Source organism: Meles meles, chromosome 2, assembly GCF_922984935.1.
Source record: "Meles meles chromosome 2, mMelMel3.1 paternal haplotype, whole genome shotgun sequence".
NCBI classification, from domain to species: Eukaryota; Metazoa; Chordata; class Mammalia; order Carnivora; family Mustelidae; genus Meles; species Meles meles.
This window is the reverse complement of record NC_060067.1, coordinates 50858115-50878941: the sequence shown is the minus strand read 5'-3', so window position 1 is coordinate 50878941 and position 20827 is coordinate 50858115.

Genomic DNA, 20827 nt, shown 5'->3' with positions numbered 1-20827 from the left:
AAATCTAATTGATCTGATATAAGGATTGCCACCCCAGCTTTCTTCTGATGCCCATTAGCATGGTAAATTGTTTTCCACCCCCTCACTTTAAATCTGGAGGTGTCTTTGCGTCTAAAATGAGTTTCTTGTAGGCAACATATAGATGGTTTTTTTTTTAATTTTTTTTTAAAGATTTTATTTATTTGACAGACAGAGATCACAAGTAGGCAGAGGCAGGCAGAGAGGAGGAAGCAGGCTCCCTGCTGAGCAGAGCACATGATGTGGGGCTCGATCCCAGGACCCTGGGATCATGACCTGAGCTGAAGGCAGCAGCTTAACACACTGAACCACCCAGGTGCCCCGGGTTTTGTTTTTTTATCCATTCTGATACCCTGTGTCTTTTGATTTGGACATTTAGCCCATTAACATTCAGGGTAACTATTGAGAGATATGAATTTAGTGCCATTATGTTGCCTGTAAGATGATTGTTACTGTATATTGTCTCTGTACCTTTCTGGTCTACTACTTTTAGGCTCTCTCTTTGCTTAGAGGACCCCTTTCAATATTTCCCGTAGAGCTGTTTGGTGTTTGCAAATTCTTTCAGTTTTTGTTTGTCCTGGAAGCTTTTTATCTCTCCTATTTTCAATGATAGCCTAGCTGGATAGAGTATTCTTGGCTGCATGTTTTTCTCATTCAGTGCTCTGAATATATCATGCCAGCTCTTTCTGGCCTGCCAGGTCTCTGTGGATAAGTCTGCTGCCAATCTAATATTTTTACCATTGTATGTTACAGACTTCTTTTCTCGGGCTGCTTTCAGGATTTTCTCTTTGTCACTAAGACTTGTAAATTTTACTATTAGGTGGTGGGGTGTGGACCTATTCTTGTTGACTTTGAGGGGGGTTCTCTGCACCTCCTGGATTTTGATGCTTGTTCCCTTTGCCATATTAGGAAAATTCTCTCCAATAATTCTCTCCAATAGACCTTCTGCTCCCCTCTCTGTTTCTTCTTCTTCTGGAATCCCAATTATTCTAATGTTGTTTCATCTTATGGTGTCACTTATTTCTCAAATTCTCCCCTCATGGTCCAGTAGCTGTTTGTCCCTCTTTTGCTCAGCTTCTTTATTCTCTGTCATTTGGTCTTCTATATCACTAATTCTTTCTTCTGCCTCATTTATCCTAGCAGTGAGAGCCTCCATTTTTTATTGCACCTCATTAATAGCTTTTTTGATTTCAACTTGGTTAGATTTTAGTTCTTTAATTTCTTCAGAAAGGGCTTTATATCTCCAGAGAGGGTTTCTCTAATATCTTCCATGTCTTTTTCGAGCCTGGCTAGAACCTTCAGAATCATCATTCTGAACTCTAGATCTGACATATTACCAATGTCTGTGTTGATTAGGTCCCTAGCCTTCAGTACTGCCTCTTGTTCTTTTTTTTTGTGGTAAATTTTTCTGCCTTGTCATTTTGTCCAGATAAGAGTATATGAAGGAGCAAATAAAATACTAAAAGTGTGACAAAGACCCCAGAAAAATGCGCTTTAACCAAATCAGAAGAGACCCCAAATCATGGGGTGGAGACAGGGGATAAAAAGAGGTTCAGAAAAAAAAAAAAAGAAAAAAATTTTAAAAAGAAAACAAAGAAAAACATATAAAAAAGAAAGAAAAAAATACATAAGATAAACTAGTTAAAAAATGTTAAAAAAAAAAGGGTAAAAGTTTTAAAAAATTTAGCAGAAGAAGAAAACAGAAAGAAAAAAAATTGAAAAAGAAAATTAAATTAACCACAAGAGTAAAGAATCATGGGGAGAAAGCCATCAGTTCTGTGCTTTGCTTTCTCCTCCTCTGGAATTCCGCTGCTGTCCTAGGTATTGAACCTGCTTTCCTTGATAGATGAACTTCGTCCTGGCTGGATTTTTTGTTGATCTTCTGGGGGAGGGGCCTGTTGTAGTGACTCTCAAGTGTCTTTGCCCGAGGCGTTATTGCACTGCTCTTACCAGGGCTGGACTAAGTAATCCCCTCGGGTTCACTTTTGAGAGCTTTTGTTCCCTGAACGCTTTCTGTAGATTTCCGGAGGACGGGAATGAAAATGGCAGCCTCCCAGTCTCCGGCCTGCAGTAGACGAGAGCCTGGGGACCCACTCCTCAGTACGCCCCCAGAGAACAGTGCCCAATCACTCCCGTATCCCCGGCCTCCAGCTGCGCTCCGAGCTCACCCAGCCTGCAACCGGTTCAAGGTAACCCTGAGCTGAGAGCTCAGTCCTCAGCTCTGTCTCTGTAGCCGGCTTCCCCGTTCTAATACCTGTGAGCTCTGCTACACTCCGATACCCCCGATCCTTTTGTGACCCTGCGGGACCTGAGGCCACACTGACCCGGCATGGGCTTCACCCTGGTTTAGCCTCTGGAGCAATGTCCCTCAGTGGAACAGACTTTTAAAAGTCCTGATTTTGTGCTCCGTTGCTCTGCCGCTTGCCAGGAGCTGGCCCCTCCCCCAGCGGTCTATCTTCCTGTCGTTTTGGATTCACTTCTCCACCAGTCCTACCTTTCATAAAGTGGTCAATTTTCTGTTTCTAGAATTGCTGTTCTTCTTCTCTTCAATCTCCCGTTGGATTTGTAGGTGTTTGCAATGTTTAGATAAACTATCTAGCTGATCTCCTGTTACCTGATGTAGTCTCAGCCTGCTATTTCTCCGCCATCTTGACTCCTCCTCTCTTTCTCTGTTTTTTTACTAGATACTATCATTTGGTTATCTTTTCAGTCTCAACCACATCCTGAGTTATGTTGTCATTATACACATGTATATTCATTAACTTTTTAAAATAAAGTGGCGCTTTGGTTTTAGAACCTCTGTAACAATAGATCTTCTTTTCCTATTTCATTGATTCCCCATAATCTGCATTATTTGTTTTATTATTCTTTCTTTGAATTTAGTATCTTCCTTTTTCTAAATTAGGATACCCACTTAGTGTGTTAACTTTCTAGTTTCCTTCTTTTCTGATAAAAGTATTTAAAACAATGCATTTCCCTCTGATTACTGTGGAATTTTGCTGCCTTCCATGAAGTGAGTGCACTGTATTTTCATTATTGTTTTGAGTATTTCTGACTTTCCCTTTTGATTTCTCTTTCGACTGTGATTTTTAGGAAATTTTTTTCTCAAATATAAAATTTTTAACAATGAGAAGTTTTGAGTTATGTCTTTGGTTTTTATTTCTAGTTGAATTGACTTTAATCAAAGATTATGTTTCAAATTAATCTAATTTTTAAAACTTTCTTGAACCTTGTTTTTCATCCAAATTGTGTTTGTGTGTTTATTTATTTATTTATTTATTTATTTATTTTTAAGACACAGTTCTAGGAATTGTAAATTTAGAATGGGTATATCTTTTTCATTAAGTGAAAATTGTTCTATGTTGTTTCTACTTATGTTTAGGAAATTTTCTTGACTTAAAATTACTTTGCGTTATATTTTCTTAAAGATTTATTTATTAGAATGAGAAAGAGAGAGAGAGCAGGGGAGGGGAAGAGGCAGAGAGAGAGAGAGAGAATCCCAAGCAGACTCCCCACTGAGCATGGAGCCCAATGCAGGGCTTGATTCTAGGACACGGAGATCAGGACCTTAGCCAAAATCGAGAGGTGGTTACTTAACTGACTGAGCCATGTAGGCACCCCTACTTTGCCTTATATCAATATATCTCTATAGTCTATTATATTTGGTTTTATAATTTTTCCATCAGTTTCTTACTATGTCACATCATTCTGATCTTTTTCTTATGTTTATTTTAATAGCACATACAAGAAATATTTTTCTAATCTAGTATGAAAATCTTTGACTTTAACTGATCTATTTTTCCACAAACCTTGATTATGATAACCCACATAAACTGTTTTATGTGTATGTAGTTATTTTGTATTTGAATTTGTTCTGATTTATTTTTAAATTTACTTACTACCCTGTTTTCTTCTTTCTTTGATTGATTTTTGGTGGAATATTTCCCCCAAGATTTATTTTCTTTCCTTGAGGATTATATGCTTTATACATTCTTTATGTTCAGCTCTGGAAATTGTTAAGAACACAAATAAATTAAAATGACTCAGAATGTGTCAAATCAAATCACTGCTTTCCAACGTATATGTTTTTGGCTAAGATTTTCATATTATCTAGATTCATATTTTAAATCACATTCACCAAACAGTATTCTTATTATTTTTAACAACCAATGTTTGTTTAATTTACTCATATACTTGCTCCTTTTTAAGCCTTTTGAATATCTAAAATTTTTTCTTCTTTTTTAAAGATTTTGTTTATTTATTTGAGAAAGAGAGAGTGAGAGGTTGAGAGCATGAGATGAGGGAGGTTCAGAAGGAGAAGCAGACTCCTCAATGAGCAGGGAGCCTGACATGGGGCTGGATCCCTCGGCTCTGGGATCAGGACCAGAGCCAGAGGCAGATGCTTAACTGACTGAGCCACCCAGGCACCCCTCTAAATTTTCTTCTAAAACTATTTCCTTTTTGTCCTTTGGTCTTAAGGAGTAATCCACTCAGTAAGTTTTTGGTTGTATTTCTAGAAATGTCTTTTTTATAGCCAGTATTTTTTAAAGATAGACTTATATAGAGACGGAAACTAGGTTAGCTATTATTATTACCTATCCTAGAACTTTAAGGTCATCATTTCCCTATGTTTTGACTTTCATGGTAAAGCTTGAGAAATTAGATGGCCATCTGAATACCTTTCTTTCTTTCTTTCTTTTTAATCTGTGTCTCTTCTCTGGATTTTCAAAGATCTTCAGTTTGCCTTTGGTATACTGAAGTTAGAAAAAATATATATGTCTATGCATGGATTTGCTTTTTTAAAATTTGCTTAATTTTTTTTCTCTGAAACTGAAGATTGCTGATTTTTGTCAGTTCAAGAAAATTTTCAGACAACTATCACTTTGATTAGAGACTTCATCCTTGTTTTCTCCATTTCTGTTGAAATTGTGTTTTGTTTTTTATTTAATATATAAAATTTGTTTGTTTCGTCCTGTTTTCTAGTTCTCTAATAATTCCTGAATGTTTGTCCAATCTTATATAGCAAATTATTTGTCCTATGTGTTACAGATATTATTCCCCAATACTATTTTATTTTGTTTTCATGCATAGTAATTTTTACCATGAAAAATAATTTTAATATAGTTGAATTTATCACTAATATTTATTGTGTTAGGATATTTTTCTCTTAAAATACAATATACACTCCAGGTTTATATAATGAATATTTTATTAAAATTTTATTTTATTTTGCACTTATATACTTGAACCACCTAGATTTGAAGAAAAGAAAGAATATACAAATCCAGATACACACATATATATTTTATTTTATTTTATTTCTAAAAATATTTTATTTATTTATTTGACAGAGAGAGAGGCACTGAGAGAGAGAACACAAGGGAAGCAGGAGAGGGAGAAGCAGGCTTCCCGCTGAGCAGGGAGCCTGATGCATGGCTCAATCTCAGGATCCTGAGATCATGACCTGAGCTGAAGGCAGAAGCTTAACAACTGAGCCACCCAGGTGCCTGGTGTGTGTGTGCGTGTGTGTATTTTTTTTAATAGAACATATTTTGCAAGTAAAATTGTCTTTACTGAATTCAGTAGACTGCAAGCTCCTTCAGGGAAGCTCCTGTGTCTTATTATCATTATACACACAGAGCTGACCTTAGTGGCTAACAAAAAGTTACTTTATATTTTTTATAGTAATTCATTATATATTTTAAAGTAATTTTATAAACAAATTAATTATTTTGAATAATGTACATATTAATAACTTACTTCTAAATGTATATTGTCAGAAGTTTTATGTAAAAAAATACAGATTAAACTAAATTTACATCATATAATGCAATGCAATATAATGCAAAATAAAATTGTGTTAACATATGCCATCCATGTTTATATATTTTATGTAATTTTACTAATTGTTTATATATTAGTTTATTATGCTCTTTATGCATGCATTTAATAATTATTATCTTCAATTATAATTTTAATAACTTCATTCATTTTGTTTGTTTAGCATATTTAATTAAACTAGGTCTCTAATGTTGGCTATTTAAATTGTTTCCAATTATTTTTATTATGATAGATTATATTTCATAAAGTTATTTATATAGCTAGAAATGTGTTTCTTCTATGGTATAACTAGTGTTGACATTAGGAGATTTGCACTCATAAAAGTGTAAGTTGAAAGCTAACTTCACTCCTTACTTACCAGAAAATTATTTGACCTCTCTAGGCTTTATAAGCCCTGGATCACAAGGTTTTCCCTGGATTAAAATTTTTAAAAATACTGTGGACTACACGTAGTATACTTTACCCAGTCTCAACCAATGTTGATTGGCATTTCTCTTAGTTTTCCTGCTTATAATGAATTTATATGAGTAGAATTGTTTAATCAAACAGTAGGGACATATAATGGCTGTTGCTAAGTATCTAACTGATAGCAACTGTCTGAATGAATGATTAAGTATATGTAGTCTTAGAACAGTATGGCAAACTTGAGCAGTACACACATCACATAAATAGTATAAACGATGAACAGTTTACAGATGGGAAAGTGAGGAACAGAGAGGTGAAGTGATTTTCTAAAATCACACAGCTGATAAATGGCAGATAAGTTGCAGATTTGAATTCAGGCTATCTAACTCCAAAGGCAGTGTGTTTAATGTTACGATGCTTGAAACTTCTGTAAACATCTTCCTGACATTAATTACTTCTTTTATTATAGAGAAAAACACATTTTAAATAGGTTTCTTAATTTAAAATTGCACAAGATTTAAGGCTTCTCTTATTTTCTGTACTAGTCATTTTCCATTTAGTCGTATAGTGTTTCAGGGTTATTCATCTCACAACTATATCTGTCTTCTCAGCTGATTTTAAGCTTCTTGAGTTAGACTAATTTTGGATCCTCCTTTGAATCCTGTATAACATCCCCCATAGTGGATAATTAGTAAACACTGCCTTGTGTTTAGAAAGTCTAAATGCTTCATTTTCCTGTGAAATAGTCTTCTTCTAATAAACCAATGGAAGATAAAAGTCATGAGAAAACAAATACAAAAAGAAAAAAAAAAGTGTCTAAAGTTTATTATAAAGAAAGGCCAGATCATGATTCTTTAATATTTTTAGTGAAACATCTAGTAAAAAGAAGCCCACTGTCTTTCTCTGGATATGTGAGAATAGAGAAGACTACCAATGCCAGAATCATCCTGGCTAGAAATCTGGACAATCTCGGATGTGGCTGGGTAGTAACTGACCAGCTTGACCATCTTCCAAGAATTGCTTTACAACTGAACAGTTCAACTTAGTCTGCCTTTAAAACCTGGTCAAAACTTAGCACCACATTTGACATAGGGGAATATTTGAATTATTGTTTCTGATTTGAGAGATTGAATAATTAACTCCAAACTGGAGAGGCAGCAGGAAGTATGGAAAGAAATTCATACCCATTGTGATGGTTGGATTTGCCACCAAGAGGCTGCAAAAACTGACGCTGCTTTCCCGATATATGGAGCTTCAGTAAAAAGTGGAGGGTGACTCCCTTAACCTCATAGAGGTGTTGTAAAGATTAATGTGAAAATATATTATCATTTGCCCTATATTATATATCTATAAATATATATATATTTGCCCTATATTTAGCAAATGGTGCTATCACTATGATTAAAAGATTACTTATGAGAAGCATCATCTTTCTATACCTTCCATAGACATCTGGGTTTGAGAGTTTCCAATTACTAGGAATACAAACTGAGATATGCTTAAAAGTGTGAAGTATATATATTGTTTGTTCCTCAGGTCAGTAATTAAAACTTATACCACTGTCACTGCAACTAAAACAATAAAATCATGCTAACACATGCATGTGAATTAACAAATAAAACCCTAGTAGATCAAGTGGGGTCATTTATCATGTTGAATTTTTAAAAAAATAAAATTTCCTTGAGTCACAGTTAGAAAAATTATTGGCAAGGCAAATTTTTTCTCATTTTTTCTCATTTTTCTCATTTTTACATTTGGAGCGAATCTTTTCTCCATTAAGTAATCTAATTTTTTTTCAATGAACTTAATTAGTAAAGCCATCACTTAAGAAATGAATTAAATTAAGGGTCATAAAATTTTCCTCAAATCTGACCAATAGGTGACAAAGAAAAAGAATTGTCTGATATACCTTTATGTGTCAGTAAATTTAATACTGTCATTGCGAAAATATTGATACACACCTGACGTTGGTCTACTACTAAAGCAAAGTATATATTTTAGGAGCTTCATGGTTATTTTGGTACCTTCTCTGAGATAGGTTGCATTCATGTCCATGATGTATAACACCATTAAATGCTGAGACATAATTTTATTCCTGAATACCAATCCACTGAGTCATCTAAACTGATTTGAAATACATAGATCTGCATAGTGTTTCCTTATGCCTAATGTAAGTGTTGCCAGACTCTCAATGCTATGTTCCTTTTTCCCCTTACTCACATTCTATTATGTTAAATATCCAGAAAAGGCAAATCTATAGAGATGGAAAGTAGATTAGTGGTTGCCTTAGGCTGCCGTGGTATAGGGGTGGGGATCTGGATCTGGGGTGTGATGGCTAAAGAGCAAGGGTTTCTTTAGGGGGTGATAAAAATGCTCTAAAATTGATTACTGTAGTGATTGTAGAACCCTGGAATATACTAAAACTCATTGGATTGTACCACTTTAAATGGATGAATTACATGGTAAGTGAATTGTATTTCAATAAAGCTGTTGTAAATAGATTAAAAAAAAAGCTAAGATGAAGCTACATGACTTCAATGACGATTTACAGGTATCTTAGTTCAGTACATCTTGATTGAAGGATGCAAGGAAAAAAAAAAAAACAGACCTGAAATCTCTTCATACAATAATATCAAGGCAAAGAAAAGCTATTTTTATGATGCCAAAATGTTTACCACAATTTTTCTGCTTAACCAGATCTATTAATATAATTCAAACATAAGGGACAGTGAAGGAAGAGTTAAGACTGAAACCCATCTGTCAGACCCTGTAAGTTGCCACGTTTGATGTGCAGAATCTTTGTGTAATGGCCTTAATTATTTTCAAGCGAATGATCAAGAGCATTATAGAGATATGACTTTGTTTCTAGGGCAGTGGGCACTTTCATCCTGATGTAAGGGTCAAGTCATATCACATACATATTCAACTGAATGAAATTTCATCATATGTATTTGGAAAGGAAAAAGAAAACAGAGAATAAAAAAAAATCATTTAGTTGTTTCAGAAAATTCAACCTGTACAGCCATTCAGTGTGTAAATACCCCAGAACCAGCCTAAAGTGGCTTCCCAGGACCTGCCTTCCGTCAGCACCTTGGTTCCCCTGTGCCTCTTAGAACCCAAGCATCTCATCCCATTACATGTGTTTAAAAAAATCTAATTTGGGGATCAGCACAGCCTGTGTAAAGATGCCAACTACTTCATCTGTGGTTCAACTGAATAAGGAGTGAATGATTTCAATGTTGGAGGAAAAACTGACTTTGCCCAACTTGGTTAAAGAAGATCTCCTACCCGGAACCTATCAAAGAGAGCTTCAAGGGTAATTCAATAATATGCAATTTTCATCTTCTTTATTCTCTGACCTCAGAAACTAGCCCTCATGTATGTGGCACCTTCATTTTATTTCCTAGTGTGCTCAGTTGATGCAATGACAACTCATAAATGAGAAAGGGCTGTGAGAAGCCACCAGAGCACCAGATACAGAACAATAGGCATAAAAAAGGAAGCTTGAGGCAAAAGAGAAAGAGTTGCAAGAAAGAGAGAAAATGCAATGAGTGGAAAGCATAGAAAGGAAACTAGCAATAAAAATGGAGATAAAAAATGAATTTTGTAAGCCTTCTGATACACTTGACACATATAGGAAAAATAATTGTTTAAAATATACAGTTGGGGGTACCTGGATGGCTCAGTCTGTTAAGCATCTGCCTTCAGCTCAGGTCATGATCTCTGGGTCCTGGGATCCAGGCCCAGATCGGGCTCCCTGCTCAACAGGCAGCCTGCTTCTCCCTCTCACACTCCCTTTGCTTGTGTTCCATCTCTGACTTTCTTTCACTCTCTGTCAAATAAATAAATAAAACCTTAAAAAATAAATAAAATGAAATATACACTTGATTTGTGCCTGTGGTTATATTTTAATGCCTTAACTTGTAGTACTCAAGTTGATCTGAGGTTTGAAATATTAGACTCTCATTAAGCTAATTATACTCTCAACGTTTAAATAATTATTAAAAGATTCCATAAGTTCTCCCAAGTTGAATTATTTGATTTAAGAAACTTGCTCAGTTGTACTTTATTTTGGCTTTTCTTAATGAAGTTATATTGAAAACACTATTTGACTTATAAGTAAAAAGAGGTGAAAATATTATGCTGGATCGGACACATATAAAGAAAGGCAGAAATTAGAAATCTTGCAATTTTTCTTTCTGACAATTTTACCATACAGTGGCCCACCTCAGCAACATCCACTTGATTGGGTCCACTAAGGCATCATATTGCTTCCTTATAGTATAGCATTTTCTGAATAAGAAATGTTTATTTTGAAGACTAATGCAGCCCCTTGTCCATTAGCCAAATGATAATTGAGAAGTTAGTAGATATGTAGGGATAGGCTAGGTGGAGGAGTTAAGAACTATAGGAAAAATAAATGAAACCTTTCCTTTATCCTAAGAATTTCATTTCTGTGTAGGGAAAACAAAATTAAGGTGGAAGAAACAGAAAACCGAAGATTGCTATCACAGAGCTGTATTATGACTTTCTGATATGAAAGAAACAAGAGATCTAAAGTTAACCTCTGAGAGTCAGAATCAACTTGATAAAAAAAAAAAAAAAACAACAAAAAAGTGGAATTTAATTTGGGTCTTGAAGAATGGGTAGAATGTGAGAGGATGGAACCCAGGGACTTCTTAAACAGTGGAAAATGGGCTCAACACAAAGTCAGAAGATGGAATGGTTATTAATTGTGTTTGGAGGGAGTGGGAAAGGGGCAGCAGAGCATGGTTTACCTGGTGGGGCTCAGGTGTGGGGCATTAAAAAAACACTTTGAACAGTTCTATTTGTGGCAGGATAGCAATCTGCTATGGTTATCTTTTCTTTTCATATCCAAATAAAAAAATGTGACCTCATCTCATCAGCAAAGAAGCCTGCCTCTCTCCATTTCTTTAGGACTCCAAAGGTGAAAGTGCTGATGTTCTCCTGCACCTCTCATATGTCTGAAATTCCCTGCCTTCTTCCTTCTGAATCCCCTTGCATATCTCCACTTTTGAAATGTCATCTATTTATGCATCTCCTGAACTCTCTAGTACTACCTACCTGGCTCCATGTGTAGACACAGCTCCAATCCCTTTGTTCCTGAAAGAACCATTAATTCAAGATGGTATAAATGGTAACACATTCTAAATAAAGGTTAGAGGAATGATACTGTAGTATTGGGGTGAGATATTATAGCAGAATAGGAAATGACTTAAGATTGCTATATTCATGACTATTAACATTTTTCAGCCATCTCTACCCCAAGAAATATCTCACAAATCTCTTTCCGCACAGAATCCAGATGGTTATATTTCCTTATTTCTGTGTGTGTGTGACTGTGCATATATAACATTTATGTATATTTCTATCTTCTCCTAGCTCTAGAATACACTGCTACCCCGCGCCCCAACCTCCCAAATCAGCAGAGTACAAAAGCAGAATTCTTGACTCTTAATAATGAAGGGTAATGATTTTCTTCTGTCTCTGCTTCCACCCTGGACTGGTCTTAGAGGCTTACTTTTGCATAACTTAAAAACGCCCTCAGTTAAGTTTTTCTAAAAACCAGAGAAAACTTCTGCTGTTCTCCTGTAATGCAGAAAACAGCTGCAGCCATTTCTAGCTTTTAGTGATTTTCCCCCCTGTCTGTTACATATTATTGAAGATTGATTAGCTAAGCAAATCACTCAGGTTCAGGAAGAGGTAAAACAAACACAATGCTTTAGGATGACAAAGCCCATTTGAAGCAGGCTCTGGGCTGTGCTTGGTTAATACTTGGAGGAAAACAAAGAGATCTTGCATTCTTCTTCTTCTTCGTCTTCTTCTCCTTCTTCTTCTTCTTCTTCTTCTTCTTCTTCTTCTTCTTCTTCTTCTTCTTCTTCTTCTTCTTCTTCTTCTTCTTCTTTTTTTGACTTTCTGCCATATTCAACAAAATAAACTCCAACAAATAAAAAGAAAATCACTCTATGAAAACAAGGTGATAGCTCTCAAAGTGCAGAGTGGGAAAAACTGGCTATGTAGATAGCACAGCCCTATTATTTTCAAAAAATATTTTGCCCTTCACTGGTGACCCTTTGCATCTGTTGCATATGGTGCTGAGCCAGGGACATTAGGAGAGTCAATAGGGATAATGTAACAGACTCCAGTTCCCTAATGGGAGAGAAGCCCTCATTTATGCTGGTGTAAGTGTGCATTCTAAAGACTTATAAAACCATTTGGATTTTCTGTAGCTTTTAGATTTCCCTAAAAATTACCAAATCACAATCTTAATCTGTGTAATTAGTCTGTCTTTAGGAAGGTTTATAGCAGTCTTGCTAAAAAGGGTGGCCTGTGTGAATAAATGGTTTGATTTGTCTTTTATTCGTTTCTGATACTAGCATGCAACCATGAGGTTGACTTGACAGAAGCACATTAAAGAAGTTTTCCCTTAATGCAGTTGTAGGATTAGGACCTGGATATAAACCCAAAGCACAGAAGGCACCATATTTAGGCGGGGTCGAGGACCCAGACAAATCACATGGTGTCAAGTCCATCTGTCCCTCTCTTCATCACATGGATAAAATCTAAGTAAGAAGAACCTTGCTGGCAGCCTTGATCAATGGACCTGGAGGACAAATATCACTATCTGTTATCAGTAGATAGAAGTAGTTTTGGGTCAAAGCCAATCTTCAAGGGGAAGCCTATAGATTTACATGCTGATGTTAATATTTATGTCAGTGACCAATTGATAGCTTGCCCTTTCCTTCTTCTCAGGGCCTGAATCACAAAGCTCATCAGAGACAGCTCTGTGGTGAAGAATGAACTTGGTGTAAAGACTTTGGCCACTTGTGACTCTTAAGACCAAGGAGACAAGGTGTAGAAAAAGAACTAAATAGGGGCGCCTGGGTGGCTCAGTGGTTAAAGCCACTGCCTTCGGCTCAGGTCATGATCTCAGGGTCCTGGGATCGAGTCCCGCATCGGGCTCTCTGCTCAGCAGCAAGCCTGCTTCCCTCTCTCTCTGCCTGCCTCTCTGCCTACTTGTGATCTCTCTCTGTCAAATAAGTAAATAAAAAAAAAAAATCTTTAAAAAAAAAAAAAAAAGGAAAAGAACTAAATGTGTCCTACATAAAAAGACATTTCCCTACACAAAAACCTTACTTTTCCTCACTAGCAGTGAGACTCCAGGTAGCCTGCTTTGTCCATTTGTTGAAGCATAATATCAGCGGCTATCCTTTATTGTCCAGAAAAGTCACTCTTCTTGGTGATGCCTTTGTGTATCAGCTCCTTGGCTATGACAAAGCTTTGGCTACAAAAAGGGATGACCAACTTATTAAACATCTTGGTTTGCCTCTTGGTGCACACTACCTCATGACGGATACATATGTAAATTTAAACTGCATGCCTTTTATGAGTTGCATGCTGTTTCTCCAGCTTTTTCTTTTTTTAAATACAGCATCCTCCTGCTTGCAATGAAATAAGCATATTGGATTTTATGTGGTTATAAAATCTCACGTAAGACAAACAAAAGACTTTTTATGTTAGCTTGAGACTTCTTCACAATAGTCTTTCCCCCATCACTGCCACACCCCCTACCTCCCCATTCTGTTTCCTTTTTTCTTTTTCTGGTTTTCAACGCTTTTACTCAAAACATCCTGGAGATTTCCAGAATGTTTTTTTTTCTCCTGTCTGTTTCTTCTTATTTGCTTTTATGACCTCAATGCCTGGGAATCATTCTTTTTAACTATGAAGGAACACACTGATGAAAGTTTGCAATGACAACATCTGTCTGTTCTAAACAGATGTTGGGATAATCCCTGGTTACACACTTAGCATGCTGGTCAGTACAAGCCAACATTCAGCCTGATAGTAAGGATCCCCCAGTGTTCTTGGGTCTAAGATAGATGTTTGATAATTCAAACTATAAGCTACTCTTGATAGTAAGCCTCATTTTTGGATAAAATCTATAAGAGCACAATAGCACTAATCCACTGTCTACTATAAAACTCAACCTAGTTATGTGCATCACGTTATAAATTATGTAACATATAAAACTACTGCCTACACTGTGAAATTTGTTTTAAAAATAATGTGTGTAGCTTCTGATTTCCTTGAGGTATGTTTGTTTATGCAATAAGCCCAGATAAACATTCCACTACACTACACGCTATCCTTATTAACAGTAGTCAAATATTCCAAAAAGCTTTTTTGAGTTTAAGTTAATCCATAGTTAATCATGACCTTCAAATGAAAACTTTGCTCTACTGTTATTTGAAAAGAGAACTCCAACACCAGCCATACTTTGCCAATGCCAGAATGCTTACAACATGACCAACAAGTTATACATACACCCTTACAGACAAGTCAAGGCTTATAATTTAGAAGGCAGGTTGGGAATGTATTATTATGGTGAATGTAATTCAAGATGTCTGGACAATATGAGGTACAGGTCATCCTAAACTTCAAGCTCAGGAAAAACAACCTTCAGAGAGGAGCAACGCTTGAGCAGAAAACTGTAGAAGGAGAACACCAGCCATAAAAGTATCTGGGGAGGAAGAGAAGAGGCAGAAGAAACAGCAAGACAGAATATAGGAAACAAAAGATGGAATATAGGAATGTGCATAGAAATAGGAAGGAAGCCAATGTTGCTGGAGCAGAATCAGCTGGGAGAAAGTGGAAGGAAATGAGGTCAGGAAAGTAGCCAAAGGCGAGATCATGGCCTTATAGACCATTAAAAGACATTGAATTTTATACTAAATGTGGGAAGCATAAAAAAATTGAGACTGAAGGAATTAAGAGCTCTTTAAAAAACAGGAGTTCAGAAGAGGAAATGCCTAATATTTCTTAAGATGCCAAAGAAGGTAAAATTGTTTTTTGATATTGAAGTACTTGGCTGAGAAGGGAGAAAAGGTGATTTATATTGAAGCAACACTTATGTACAGAGACAACAATATGCATTCAAGCTGATGAGAGAAGACAATGATATACTGAGAAATAATTTATCTGATTGAGGTCTGTGAAGAAGTGGCATGAGATAAAGTTAACATCAGATCTTTAAGGTCCCTGCATGTCACCCTACGGAATTTGGACTTCAGCCAGTAGGCTAGGGAGCCACTGAAATATTTTAAGCAAGGAAGTGATGCAACATGATCATAGTTTTATTTTGGAATAAAAAATCTGTCAGTAGTGTGAAAAATTAATTGAAGTACAGGGGAGTATCTGAGGTCAGGACTACCAGCTGGGTAACTTGAAATAATCCATATGAGTAAGAAGAGATGAACTAGTAAGTGACAGTGAAGAGAAATATACTGGAGTTATTTAGAAGGTAGGGCCTCACAACAATTTGGATATGAGCTGTAAAACTGAAGATTGTCAAGGATAAGTTCCTGGATCACAGTTTGAGGAGTTTCAACAGCAGTGATATTATTACCCAAGATAGGATGGAGGATCAAGTTTGAGACTACACATATTTTCAGATTTAATGAAAAATACAGTATGTAAAGTAGAGGAGCTACCCAACAGACTAAAGACCTAAAGAAATAAGAGTATACAGGTTTAAGAGTATGTGTATAACTATTAGTTTTGGCAAAGGATGAGAGACATATTACCTATTAAAAAAGAAAAAAAATGAATGATTGATAAGAACTTGGGTAAACTGGGATATGGAAGGGAAAAAATTAAGAGAGCTGATTTGTTTTTTTAATCATTTTTTATTTTTTTTATAAACATATAATGTATTTTTATCCCCAGGGGTACAGGTCTGTGAATCGTCAGGTTTACACACTTCACAGAAGAGAGCTCATTTTAAGATTACCCTCTTTCTCTCTCTCCTCCTTTCTCTCTCTTTCTCTCTGAGAATATATAATTTACTGAATATGCATTATACATGTGTATATGTATATATACATACATAGCATGCACACATATTAATTGGGAGAAATGATTTTGTTGAAGATGTATAAGCTGAAGCAGGCTTAAAAGGATGGATAGGCTTTACATAGATCAACAATAGTCAAAAATGATGCTGAAATTTCAAGGCTGGGTGACAAAAGCATGGCATCATCATTTAAAGAAGCTGAGGAAACAATCTGGACACCAGCTTATTGTTAGGGGAGAGAGTGATGATTAATTTCAATTTGGGCATGTTGAATTTAAGATAACGATAAGAGACCAAATGGCATATGTCAATTATAAAATTGAAATTATACCATTGGAACATAAATAGGTGGTCTGAGCAAAAAAGAGAAATTTGAATAATGATAGTGGTGAAAGCTGTAGATTTACATGGGTTATTGGTAGCTGAAAAATCAAAGTGGTGAATCAAAAACCCTTAGACAATGTTCTCCATAGTCAACAAAGAGAAAGAACCAAAGAGGGAGATGTGCTCTGTCCACAGACTCAAGAGTTATATCCCACCAAAGGTTTTCATATTGATTCTGAATTGGATAATTACTTAAGAAGTAGAAACCTCCCCTAAGAGTCAGATGTCTTATAGCTAAATAATTCCTAAGCAAGAACTGATGAAAACAGGGTGAAATATGTCTGCTAATGGGAAAGTGGTCAGAATAACATTAGAAAGGTCCATGTGGGACAATGAAAATATGAAATAAAAAAATGAGAGATTTTGAAATGGCTGGGTGAAAAAGAAAGACACCCTAGATACATCCTGGAGACTGAGGACATCAACATTGCAAATTGCTGAATTTTGACAGAAAAAAATAAAAGAAAAAACAGGAAAAACGAAATTCTCTGGGAGAAGCAGCATTTTGTAAACATACATATCTACTCCCATTATATAAAGGGTAAATTGGCAGTGCTAAAATTAATCTTTTGCCCATAGATGTCTCCAATCTGAGTTTAAGTTTACAGGTTGTACATTCCAGAAAAGGACAGCTAACCAGTACTCACTGATGCCACAATTTTGGCACCCAGTTTTTCTCTATCCATAGTCCTTACCCCAATGCCACCAAGTCTCTGCTATGGTCTCTGGCAACACAGATAGGAATTCTTAGAACATGATTTTGCCTAGGATAACTGCCCTTGAGGAAGAAAATTGGCTCATTCTTCAATGTGATGATGTGAAGGCAGTGCTGTGGAAATCTCATGTGTCCCATTAATTCTCTGTAATCTTTAAAAGGTTAGAAACATCAGAGCCTTGGAAGAAAGTTAACCCATCTTCTGAGACTCTGAAGAAAGTCCACAGATCTTTTGAAAAGACAGTCCAGTACCTTCTAAAACCTTAATGGCATCAAGCCATTTAAAATATCTCTTGGGATGCCTGGGTGGCTCAGTTGGTTAAGCAGTTGCCTTCAGCTCAGGTCATGATCCCAGGGTCCTGGGATCATGTCCCCCATCGAGTTCCTTTCTCAGCTGGGCGCCTGCTTCCCTCCCTGCCTCTGCTTGCCTCTCTGCCTACTTGTGATCTCTCTCTCTCTCTCTCTCTCTCTGGCAAATAAAGCAATAAATCTTAAAATAAAGTAAAATAAAATATCTCTGACTGAAACCATATACAATATAAAACTGTGGAGAACAAAATTCTTTGAACTTTAAATACACAAAGAAAATTAGATTTTTGACTTTATTATTTTTGGTCTTTTACTTTTCTTTACAAGGGGTTGCTATATCTGCGGTTTTATTTCTTGTCATGAATTTGTTAATGAGGTGAGGTTTAGATTCAAACTGAGAAAATTCTGGTTTTGATGTTGTACTATTGTGCCCTCTTTGTTTATTTTACTATTGAAGAATTTGAATTGTTGTCATCTAACCTGATTGATGAATTATTGATATGCTCCATTGAACAAAGTGACTCGTCCAAAATTGAGATGAGAAATAGGACAGGAAGTGAATTTTCAACTCAGATTAAGGACTGCCTTTGAATTGATTATATGACATATAATTCTGACCCATTTCATAATCTTATAAGGGCAGTCTGAAATGCTCACAGCTGGCTCAAGGATAAAACTCTGAAGAGTTCTGCCTGTTGTTGGAAGAACAACCTTATGGAGGTGAGAACAGAGTAATCCTTATAAAGACCAAACCGCTCCTGTGCAGGAGGTAGTAACAACTTTAGTTGACCAAAGTCTTTAAGGTTAAGTTCAGCAGGCAAACAGAACAAGGGAATTTTATGGAAGAGCCCATCTTATCCACTCTCCCCCTCTTGGTTTCCATCAAATGAATTGTGGTATGCAGAATAATGTCCCCCTTCTGCCAAAGATGCTCATGTATCAAACCTCAGAACATGTGGTTATGTAACCTTACATAGCAAAAATAAATTTTCAGGTGATTCAAATATCATGGATGGGAAGATTGCCCCAGATTATTCAAGTGATCACAAGTGTTCTTGTAAGTGAGAAGGGGAGGCAGAAAAGCCACTGTCAGAGTCAGAGAGGAAGATAAGAGCAGAGGTTGTGTGACCCAATTTCTAACTGGGGCCACAAGGTAAGGAGTGCTGTATCTTCTAGAAGAAGACAAGAAAACGGATTATCTCCTAGAGCCTCTAGAAAGAGTACAATCCTGATGACACCTGATTTTTGCCCCATAACATTTTTTGGGACTTCTGACTTCGAGAACAGTAACATAATAAATTTATGTTGTTTAAGCTACTAAGTGCATAACAACTTGTTGCAACAGCAGTAGAAAACCAATACAGAAGCTTTTCCCCAACTGCCCATGGCTTCCTTCTACCCTTACTCATATTTCCTGGGAGGAGAAATACCTTGCTTGATTTATGTATTTAAAATGTAAAAACAGGGATGCCTGGGTGGTTCAGTTGGTTAGACATCCAACTCTTGATTTTGGCTCAAGGTCATGAGATCAAGCCCCACACTGGGCTCTGTGATGGGTATGGATGGATCCTGCTTAAGATTCTTTCTTTCCCTCTCCCACTGCCTCCTCCCTTCCTCTCTCCCTCTTTAAAAAATAAAATAAAATAAAATAAAATGTAAAATGAGAATTTCTTTTTTTTTAACTCAGCTCTTCTATTCTTCCTTCTTCAGAGTGTGCCTGCACAAGCTTCTCTTTGGGTCTCCATGCTGCACATCTTACCTGACCACATGGCTGGCCTGCTCTGAGCCTGGGTGGCATGTAGCTATTTTGGTAAGACTTTGATTTTTGGAACTCAGTAGGTAGGACAATTTGACTCTCATAATTAGTTTTTATCAATGATTAAGATAATATTTTGATATTAACTTGTCATTTCATTCAATTTTTTTATTTTTTAAAATCTGGGTGGGGAAGTAAACTATGATTTCTTGGATCCTTGATGACCCCAGTAAGTACAAAAAAGTAGATGACAAACATTTCAAACATTGTCAGGGAAACTGAGATTTAAAAAGAAAAGAAACGATGTAGTATTGGATTTGGCAATGAGAAAGTTACCATAAGGACATCTTCAGTCCAAAATATAGCAACATGATTATTTAAGAAGTGCTAGCAGCATTATATTAACATGAGACACAGATGATATGGGTATCCCCTTACATTGCTGTCACATAGCGTTATTCTTGAGGTGTTAACCAATTCTTAGTCCAGACAAATAACTTAGAAGTATAGAAATTGCAATATATGAAGTAAAGCTATACCGATTTGTAAATAATATGATTATATGCATAAAATTCCAAGAAAAAAATGATTAAAAAGAATTATGATAGTTTGGAGATTCTCAGATTGTGTGTTTGGAATCATATCTTGTGTATCATACATATTATTGCTTTGTTTCAACCATTATACAATTTATTTTGTTTTTCTTTCCCAATTACATTACCCAGGAACTCAGTTTAATAGTAATGATCAGAAAATACATTTTTTGGTCTTATTTCTGACTTTAATAGCCATTAAGTGTGATATTTGTCGTATTCTTTTTAGAGATCCCCTTCAGCAGGTGAAGGAAATTTACTTCTGTATACAACTGTTTAATAAGTTGCATACATTTTTGGGTATGATTTACTAGCAGTGTATGTAGGTTTCTTGAAACTATATTTATAAATGTTGTTTGTCTGTCTCTCTATATATTTTCATTTATTGTTCTTACCTTGTTTTGATATCTGTAAGTCAGACTAACACATAGAGTTTTCCCTTTTGACTAGTCTATGAAATGTTTTATTTAAAAAGAAGAGTGCTCCTTATGTCCATTCCTGAGTTAACCCATCCTCCCACCCACCTCCCCTCTAGCAATCCTATTTGTTTGCTATAATAAGAGTCTTTTATGGTTTGCCACACTCTTCTTCTTTGTCTTATTTTTTCTTTCCTCTCTTCTATGTTCATCTGTTTTGTTTTTTAAATTTCACATATGAGTGAAATCATATAGTGTTTGTCTTTCTCTGACTGACTTATTTCTCTTAGCATAATACCCTCTAGTTCCATCCATGTCATAGCAAATGGCAAGACTTCATTCTTTTGATGGCTAATATTCCATTATCTATATATTGTGTATATATATATATACACCATTGCTTCTTTATTCATTTGTTGATAGACATCTGGGGTCTTTCCATTCTTTGATTAGTGTGGACATTGCTGCTATAAACATTGGGTGCATGAACCCCTTCAAATCAATATGTTTGTATCC